The sequence below is a fragment of the Dioscorea cayenensis genome, chromosome 9 (assembly GCF_009730915.1).
Source record: "Dioscorea cayenensis subsp. rotundata cultivar TDr96_F1 chromosome 9, TDr96_F1_v2_PseudoChromosome.rev07_lg8_w22 25.fasta, whole genome shotgun sequence".
NCBI lineage: Eukaryota > Viridiplantae > Streptophyta > Magnoliopsida > Dioscoreales > Dioscoreaceae > Dioscorea > Dioscorea cayenensis.
Genome location: NC_052479.1, coordinates 2,323 through 10,211, shown reverse-complemented (window position 1 = coordinate 10,211; position 7,889 = coordinate 2,323). Strand labels below are relative to the sequence as shown.

The following is a 7,889-nucleotide window of genomic DNA, read 5'->3' as shown; positions in this document are numbered from 1 at the left end:
TTTTGCCAAAGACATTGTGGAGGATTCCCTGCTGGTTGACTGGATCTGTCGCTACCTTTCCCCTGATCAAGTCACTGTTGTTCGTGATTCTGCCTCACAGTGGAAACAGAGACTCTTAGGTGTTCGAAGTTTTCAGTATCATTCCCTTTGATACCAGGTTTCGTTACTTGTTCCTGCCTGATGGCAAGAGTACGTTGCAGAGTTGTTCTTGAGATGCTGTCAGTCAAGCAGGAGTATGTGTAAGCATTAGCTGAGAGGAGGGTTGCCACCTTGTATATAAGCTGTATATTCCACAGAAAGGGATCACACAGGGAGCTTTTGCGACAATAATATCTTGACCACAGAGAATGCACTTGGTTGTGTTTGAGGGAAGGGTTTCCGAGTTGAACTTCATGTTTTGAGAAGATTCAGCCAATTTATTCAAGCGGCATTCTCATTGATCATACATAAAAGATGTGGCTGATGAGATTGTGATTTGCATTGCTTTAGCTTTGGATGCATCATCATTATTATATTCTCTTGATTTTTTTCACAACTATAAAATTATTTGCTCATTGTGTGAAATGGATCCTGGCAATTTTTTTTTTTTTTTTTGTTCTTTTGAGAATAATAATACAAAACAGAAAATAATCCACGCTGATCCTGCTGCACTTGCGGTGATATTGTTTCAGTTATCCTTGAAGACTTGAGCTAAAACATCATAACCGGAGATTAAACCTTTGAAGGATGTTTTAGTACAGGAGCGCGTTCCTTAATACAAGCTAATTAAAAATCAATGGAAGGCCGCAAAATAAAAAGAAAAAGAATAGCAAACAAGACAAGAGAAGAACATATCTGCATTGATGTCAAACAAGACGGACAAAGAAGACTAGTCCCAACACAAGCTGCTGCTGCTGCAGATGAGCATTAATAACCATCAGACTGCCTACCAAAACCCAAAACTGGTTCCTCCCCATATGACATGACATGGCATGGCCTCCATTCTTCTTAATCGTAGACAACGGATATGACTCACTCTGGCTCTCGTTATTAACCTCTTACTTGACCACGGACAAAGAAGAAGAAGAAGAAGAAGAAGAAGAAGAAGAGAAAAGGGAACGGATAGAAAACTTGTGAAAATGTAGGATGATGTGACTATTTACATACAGATAGACATGAGTAAGAGTGGGGCCGAAAAGCAAGTTAAATGGGCATTAGTTAATATCGGTTTGCATGTCAGTGATGTCACAATGGGACAGGGTGTTAAAGGGGATCAGCTGGAATGCCTGCATTGCCTAACGGAGCAAGCCACCGCCTGTGCCCAGTGCCTCAGTTTGGTCTTCACGTGCTGCGGATTATCCCCTGTTTGAAAGTAATAAAAATAACAATTATAATAATAATAATAATAATAATCATCATCGTCATATTATATGTGCACGCCATTGTTAGCTGTAGTGTGTGCGTGAGGGAATGCATGCATGCATTCATGCAAATGCACGAACCGGGGCTGAAGATTGTCCAAGAATCAGAGGAGGTGGAGTGGCGGTGCTGGGGGCTTCTTGGGCTGGGCGTGCCACAGAGTGGAAGACGAGGAGGTGGCGGTGGGGCTTGGTGAATACTGGAGCTTGAGTCGGAAAAACTGCCTGTTGACTGCGAAGTAGAGATCTAGGGCCGGAAGAGTGTCGCAGAGACTGTGCCCACTGTTCTCCCTCTTCAAACCCGAAGCCCAGTTCGATGGAGCCTCTCAGCTCGTCCAGGTCCTCGTCCGTGAGGCTTCGGAGCTTGGCGTGCCCCTCCGTCCCTATCCATGACGACTTCGAGTCAGCTTCATGAACTTCCTCCATCATAACCATCATCTTCCTCCTCTGCAATATCTGGCGCCTTCGCTTCTCCCACTTGGCCTCCCTGAGGTCTCCCTCATTGACAGCTGCTTCATCAGCAACCTCTTCCCTACTGCTGCTGTTTCCTGAGAGAGGCATTCCAATGATGGTGGCCGCCGGGCTTCGGGGGTGTTGGTTCCTCCTCCAAGATCTCCGGCAGTTCTTCCTCCACCTCTATATCGCTCTCTGAGGATAGCATTGCAAGCTCTCCCTCTTCGTTCTTCATAATCACTGATCCTCTGTATAATATATCTATATATATAGATGAGATCCTCTCACTCCTTCTTTTTCTTCCTCTCCTCTTCCTCCTCCTCCTCTCCTCCTGTTGATTCCCTAAAAACTCAGCCCTCAGGGCATGAGTTACGGCGGCCGCAGGAGGAAGCCAGCGGCCGCAGGGAGGATGGAGAAAAAGAGCAAATTGATAGCAATTAAGGAGAAGGAAGGAAATAGAGATGAGTATAGGAAGAGGGAGAGGTATTATTGAGGATTAAAAATAGAAGAAAAGGATGGAGGGGTTGATAGATAGCTATTCAGGGAATAGGGGTGGAAGATTAAGGGGTTGGGATTTAAAACTGGCCATGCTAAACTTGGCAAGTTACCCGCTTGTGCCGCGAAGCCCCCCGTTTGCGCCTTCCCGGGCCTGTCATGCTCATACATTTCATTTTCCTTTCTCTTTTAAATTAAATTAAATTAAATTAAATTCATGCATCAATCTTGCCTAATTTATTGAGATACTGGTACCAATATTATAAGCTTTTGAAATATATTTATCAATTGTCATGCCTCCGTTCATCTCTCACTTGGCCTAAAAAACAAAAAACATGCTTCCTCTGTACCAATCGATTACGCCAACTTTGATATGAAGTATTCCGCACATAATAATTGTATGGCAAAACAATGTCACTAAACAAAAAAAAATGAGATAAAACCTTAAAATATTATATACATATATATATATAGTAACAGGCAACGGCATGCATGCAGAGGGGTTGCTCTCCATAACGTCCGTGATTACCGTTAGGAAACGGATAAGAGGAAAAGCCAAAACAACGTGATCGTGACACCGGAGTGAAGATGGATGCATCTGATCTGATGCACCACGTCTTGTGTGCAGTGGATATATCTCTATAATTGCACGCACGCATTCAAATGCATGCGGACACAATTATAAGCCTATATTCCCTAGCTAGCTAGCTCTCTCGTGCCAGTTGCCAACTTGGTTCACTTTATATCTACTAGTGTCTTTTAAAAATAATTTTTCAGTAATTTTTAAATATTCTTTTCACCAACCAACAAAAATAAATTGATCTACACTACACCCATCCTCATGTCAAATTCAATAAAATTAAATAAAATCGTCAAAAGAAATTTCTCCTTTTATCATCCAATCCAATGGAACAATTTTTACAATAAAATCGTAATATATAAACAAATAGGAATTTGTTTTCAGGATTTTCGTTTTACAGTTGTTGACATATTCAACGAAAAATAGAGTAGATGCTATACATGTTAACAAATATAAAAACATAACGACGACTTACATGATGATTTCCATCTTCGTCCTATCCAATAAATAAATAGATAAATAAAAACGAGTGAGTTTACGAAAGAAGCCCTTGTTGTTTAGTAGCGGGGCAGTGTGGCTACGGGCGTAGGTAAAGTAGCGGTCAGTACCAACAGCTAGGCAATCGAATGGAGGGGAATTAACAACACATTTTTAAGTAAAAAAAAAAGTTTTTAAAAAAAAAAAAATCACGAAAGAGATGGCTTCCAGTTCCTCCCTGCTTCTGGAATCTCCTCCGTCTTCACTCCTTCTCTCCAGGGCCAGGCCAAGGCCATCCATTCTTTTGCCTATACGACGCCCTTCCTCCTTTCGCCTCAGCTTTCCATCCTTCAGATCTTCTTCATCCTGTGTCCCCATTCTCCGCATCATCTCCTCTTCTCCACCCCGATCCCGATCTATCTCAGCTTTCTCCGGCTCCTCCGATGCTCCGCCGACTGACCTAACCGGTGAGGAGATCGAATTGAAAGATATCAACGTTAGCGGAGGAGGAGGAGGGACGACGGTGGCAGCGGAAACGGTGGAGGTGGAGGTCGCGGCAAAGACGAAAGCAAAGGTAACGGCGAAGGGGATCCGAGGACAGAGACGAGAAGAAGATGGGAGGTGGGATGTCCATGTCTCAGAAGCTCACTCTCGGCTATGCCGCCCTTTGTCGGAGGTAATCATTCGCTTCACTCTTCTTCTTTTAGTCGCTTTTCCTTGATGTTTTCTTACCTTTTTCAAATCAATCGTCAATAAAATGCGAAATATATCTGAATTTATCTGAATTTATCTCATGGAAGTGTGATCATTCCATTCCAGAGCGTAGTTCATATGAGCATGGGAATGGCATCACTATTTCCCTTTTCCTTTTCTTTTTGGGTAGATTTCTCTATCTGCTGAAATTAGTTGGGATCACTCACTGGCTACTTGCTTCTGCAATTTGCGGCGATAGACAGTGCAGTTAGTTCAGGAGGAAAAATTAGCGACAATAGTTTTGTGCCTGCAATAGATGTGATTGGGTTGTGAAGTGGGTGGCATTTTTGGAATTTATTTATAAAGATTTTTTAGGGGAACTGATTGAGATACTATGAGGTTCTATCATTTTGGCCCTTCACTACTGCCAATGAAACAAGGATCATAAATTTCTGTGGTTTCCTTTGAAAGGGCACCATGTTCTGCAATAATTTTTTGGGTGAGTCAGAGTGCTTATACTGGGTGAATAGCATCGGGCGTTTGTGCTTTTAAATCGCATGTGATTTATATAGGCCATTCTGCTCACCCAACTGTTTGAAGGCTTTCTACATAATTGTCATTTGCTGTTCCCAAATCCAGTTTCGGGTCAAAGTTTGTTGTGCTCAATCTATGGCTACTTCACCTGAAGGCTGCATTTTTCAAGATATTTTCTATGATGTTCATTTGATTGCTGCCATTCTTCCCACCTTGTTTATCTTTTGTTTATAAATTGTATTGTTTCACTTGTTTCTTCTTTTTTTCCCCCTTCTGCAATTTATTTTATGCCTTATAGGTCTCAAGTAAGTTTGTTCTCATTCTCTTAAAGAGTACACAATTTACTACTTGTTGCATTATTACCATTGCACCTACCATTACTGTAATACTAACACTAGTGGTATCACTACTGGTATCTACCACTACTAGCAGCACAGACATTCCTATCGCTTAATATAACCTGCCAAGGACCCCTATGTTTTGAGTTATACTATTGTCTTAACTGTTGCGAACTGTGACTGTTAATTTGTAGTCTTTAGTACAAGATTGTGACTGTGCACTCCTTTGCGGCTGCAACCATTAGTGCGCAACTTTACAATTATTATCAAAGGTGTCCACCTAGTGGTTCCCAATGAAAATCATTGCATATGTGTGTGGCACTTTGACGGGCTTCAAAATTATTGATAATCTCCATTTCCTAGAACTTCATATGCTTGAACTGATCTTTTCATCTTTTGTATTCCCACAGATGATGATGTTGAATATGTTTTGGAATGTATGTGACATTATTGATTAATTTAACAGCTTCACCTGATTAATTATTATTAATATTATTGTTATTTTTATTAGCATCTGGTATGAACCTGATTTAACTAATGGCCTAACAGTCGGTGGGATTATGGGATACATCAAAAGTGGCAGCCAGAAGTCATTAGCTGCTGGAGGATTGTCTGCCCTTCTACTGTATTATGTTCACACTCAACTTCCTATAAGGCCAGCTTTTGCATCAGCTTTTGGGTTTAGGGTTATGACTCATGTTCTGCGCCTTCAGTCATTAAACTCTTGCTGTGTTATTTGAATTATCGTGATAATTTTGATTTACTTTTCAGGTTTATCTGCTGCACTTCTAGCAGTTATGGGTTCTCGCTTTAGGAAGTCTGGGAAGATATTTCCAGCAGGTGTCGTGTCTCTAGTGTCTTTTTGTAATGGTCGGTGGTTACTTGCATGGAATTCTTCGAGGTCTCCATGCCCTAATGAGCTGACAGAAGGCTTGCTACCAAATGCTTGTTCTTGTGAGAATCTCTGAGGTTACTTTTTCCCTTGTTTGAGTAGTTTATATGGACACCTTTGAAGACAAAACCAGCAAAATGACTGTTTCATCTTCTCTTTTTCTTTTTATGTTAACTGTGTGCAATGCTTATAATTTGCCACATACCAGCTTATATACTATTAATGAATGAGATGAGGTCTGGGGAATATGTATTGAGAATCATTTGAAGGATGCTTTTTGTGTTTTCCATATCCTTTTTGCTGCCATTCAATGGGGGTTTAGACACGGTGTAGGCATAGTGAGCTGTTTATGTTTCATTTAATGGGGAAAAGTAAACTCATGATTTATTTCACAGACCTAGCTTAGGTTACCATTTTGTTTCTGCTGACGAGCCCTTGTTTTGACGTATTTTCTGGAGGATGCTTTTTGGTATGTAAATAATTGTTTGGTTTGTTATGTGTCCATTGAAGCTTGCTTATTTTAGGCTAACAGCATCTGAAAAACCAAACATTATTCCTTGCTCATCATAGTCCTGGCCTGGCTCCTAAGCATAATTCTTGAAAGCGAGATAAATTGTAAAAGGTTAAAAAAAGAACAATACAAAAAGTGATGATTAAGTGGTAGGAAGGATAACATAACCAGTCTAATTGTTTGAGTGTTAACAAACATAATAAATAATACAGGAGTCCTTAGTAGAAGTCCCAGTCTAACAAAACATAATAAATAATACAGGAGTCCTTAGTAGAAGTCCCAGTCTAACATAAGCAGTGTGTATGTTACACTCTAAACATCAATGTGAAGATACATATATTATAATAAAAACAGCAGCTAATTGCATCATAGGGAAACTCAGCTGAGCTGAGACTTGACCTCCAGCTGTGCTGCTTCCAGGCCATCTGAAGTGGTTTTTGTTGCAGTATATGGCGCTTTGCTCACCAACCTGCTATAGAACAACAACAACCATTCATGGGATTCTATCTGGCCTTCCCTCGATGTAAACAAGAATGGTGGTACAAAGCAAACCAAACCTATAATGATCCATCAGCGAGCCTCTTTGACTCGGCCTTTTATGGATGTATTATATATATATTAAAAATAGGATTGGATGAGGATGATGAATAACTGTTGTGTTGATTAAGAAATAAAAATAAGTTAATGACTGATGAGTCGGTGAAAGGTCATCAATCAATCCCAACTTGTATATCATGCATGAAAAGAAAGGATGTACCACATCCATCCATCCATGCGCCTTTTGAAGCCCATGGATCCGAAGCCCAGGGGTCCCAAACCATGGCCGACAACAGTTGCCCTACTTTGTAGGTGGGGCACGTTAGGTCCACTCACCTCCAAGTTTCTAACAGTAGCGAGGAATCTTTGTACCTCACCCTTTTCTGTTTAACAGCAAAAGTTTCTCGTGTCTTAAAAACTCTTAATTTCAAATTTGAAATTTCCATTAAACTATAAGCATGTTAAATACAGAGACGCAGTGGGAATGGAAACATATTCTTTTCTATGTTTATTAATAAAAATCAATTTATATATAAATAGCTATATATACACACATGAGCTTCTAAAGAGGGTGCTCAACCCTATACCACTAATTAACTATTTCCTGGTTCATAATTTGTTTCCCAAATTAATCTCAGTTAATTAATTCTAATAACTAATAATTAACAAATAGGGGAAGAAAATGGTGAATACTAAATATTAAATACCTGTCTCTGCGTTTCTCCAAGAAACGTTGGAGTGAATTCCTCCCTTGCAGCTTGGTAGCTCTGATCAAAACAAGCTACAAAAGACTTAAAGAGATATTTTCCACTATTTTTAAACTTCCAATATATATAAAATAAAAAATATATATGCATGTACAAATGTAATCAAGCTGGTCACAATATGAATCGATGTGTAATTCTAAATAGAGTTTCTCGTTCTACCATAGATAAGTTGTTTTGAGATCAACGACATGTAAAATGAGCATTAACTTTGATTC

General features: G+C 40.0%; 1 long non-coding RNA gene and 2 pseudogenes across 1 annotated transcript; 1 reads left to right on the top strand and 2 right to left on the bottom strand.

The window, feature by feature from the left end:
• Positions 1 to 1,071: 1,071 nt before the first annotated feature.
• Positions 1,072 to 2,506, bottom strand: LOC120269044 (annotated as a pseudogene).
• A 1,116-nt stretch (positions 2,507 to 3,622) lies between these two features.
• On the top strand, positions 3,623 to 5,891 carry LOC120269043 (annotated as a pseudogene).
• Positions 5,892 to 6,803: 912 nt separating this feature from the next.
• Positions 6,804 to 7,664, bottom strand: LOC120269413. The gene is made up of 2 exons (XR_005539157.1): positions 7,615 to 7,664; positions 6,804 to 6,839 (listed from the first exon to the last, which is right to left on the bottom strand). It is a non-coding gene; the product is annotated as an uncharacterized LOC120269413 (long non-coding RNA).
• Positions 7,665 to 7,889: the final 225 nt, after the last annotated feature.